Raw genomic sequence first — 2,294 nt, 5'->3', positions numbered from 1 at the left:
ATAGCACTGTGCCATGCCAGGGATGGTCTGGTTAATATAGTACTGTGCCAGGGGATGGTCTGGTTAATATAGCACTGTACCAGGGGATGGTCTGGTTAATATAGCACTGTACCAGGGGATGGTCTGGTTAATATAGCACTGTACCAGGGGATGGTCTGGTTAATATAGCACTGTACCAGGGGATGGTCTGGTTAATATAGCACTGTGCCAGGGAATGGTCTGGTTAATATAACACTGTACCAGGGGATGGTCTGGTTAATATAGTACTGTGCCAGGGGATGGTCTGGTTAATATAGCACTGTACCAGGGGATGGTCTGGTTAATATAGCACTGTACCAGGGGATGGTCTGGTTAATATAGCACTGTGCCAGGGGATGGTCTGGTTAATATAGCTCTGTACCAGGGGATGGTCTGGTTAATATAGCTCTGTGCCAGGGGATGGTTTGGTTAATATAACACTGTACCAGGGGATGGTCTGGTTAATATAACAGGGGATGGTCTGGTTAATATAACACTGTACCAGGGGATGGTCTGGTTAATATAGTACTGTACCAGGGGATGGTCTGGTTAATATAGCACTGTACCAGGGGATGGTCTGGTTAATATAGCACTGTACCAGGGGATGGTCTGGTTAATATAGCACTGTACCAGGGGATGGTCTGGTTAATATAGCACTGTACCAGGGGATGGTCTGGTTAATATAGCTCTGTGCCAGGGGATGGTCTGGTTAATATAGCACTGTACCAGGGGATGGTCTGGTTAATATAGCACTGTGCCAGGGGATGGTCTGGTTAATATAGCACTGTGCCAGGGGATGGTCTGGTTAATATAACACTGTACCAGGGGATGGTCTGGTTAATATAACACTGTACCAGGGGATGGTCTGGTTAATATAGCACTGTACCAGGGGATTGTCTGGTTAATATAGCACTGTACCAGGGGATGGTCTGGTTAATATAGCTCTGTACCAGGGGATGGTCTGGTTAATATAACACTGTGATATGCCAGGGGATGGTCTAGTTAATATAGCACTGTGACATGCCAGGGGATGGTCTGGTTAATATAGCTCTGTACCAGGGGATGGTCTGGCTGGAGTGAACCAAGACTATATCTATTCCTAGTTCAACAATTTTTGAATGGGGCATGCGTATTTAAGATGGTGAGGAAGGCACTTTTAAATAATAACTAGGCATCCTCTACTGATGGGATGAGGTCAATGTCCTTCCAGGATACCCCGGGCCAGGTCGAATGGAAAGGCCTACTCACAGAAGTGTTTTAGGGAGCGTATGACAGTGATGAGGGGTGGTCGTTTGATCGTTTGGTCACAGACCCATTACGGATGCAGGCAATGAGGCAGACTGTGATGGATGGAGTAATGGGCCAAAATACCAGCAACAGTGTGTGAAAACCTTGCGAAGACTTACAGAAAACGTTTGACCTCTGTCATTGCCAACAAAGGGTATATAACAAAGTTTTGAGATAAACTTTTGTTATTGACCAAATACTTATTTTACACCATAATTTTCAAATAAATTCATTAAAATCCTACAATGTGATTTTCTGGATTTTGTCTTCTCATTTTGTCTGTCATAGTTGAAGTGTACCTATGATTAAAAAAAAAAAAAATACAGGTCTCTCTCATCTTTTTAAGTGGGAGAACTTTCACAATTGGTGGCTGACTAAATACTTTTTTGCCCCACTGTAAATATATGGATGAGTGATGACCTTGCTGCAGAGGCAGGATACAGTAGATGGTATAGAATGCAGTATATACATATGAGATGCAGTAGATGGTATAGAATACAGTATATACATATGAGATGCAGTAGATGGTATAGAATACAGTATATACATATGAGATGCAGTAGACGGTATAGAATACAGTATATACATATGAGATGCAGTAGATGGTATAGAATACAGTATATACATATGAGATGCAGTAGATGGTATAGAATACAGTATATACATATGAGATGCAGTAGATGGTATAGAATACAGTATATACATATGAGATGCAGTAGATGGTATAGAATACAGTATATACATATGAGATGAGTAGTGTAGGGTATGTAAACAAGATGCAGTAGATGGTATAGAATACAGTATATACATATGAGATGAGTAGTGTAGGATATGTAAACAAGATGCAGTAGATGGTATAGAATACAGTATATACATATGAGATGAGTAGTGTAGGATATGTAAACAAGATGCAGTAGATGGTATAGAATACAGTATATACATATGAGATGAGTAATGGAGGATATGTAAACAAGATGCAGTAGATGGTA

Source organism: Oncorhynchus gorbuscha, linkage group LG12 (assembly GCF_021184085.1).
Source record: "Oncorhynchus gorbuscha isolate QuinsamMale2020 ecotype Even-year linkage group LG12, OgorEven_v1.0, whole genome shotgun sequence".
Lineage (NCBI taxonomy): Eukaryota > Metazoa > Chordata > Actinopteri > Salmoniformes > Salmonidae > Oncorhynchus > Oncorhynchus gorbuscha.
The sequence above is the reverse complement of the archived record's forward strand: the minus strand, read 5'-3'. Positions refer to the sequence as shown.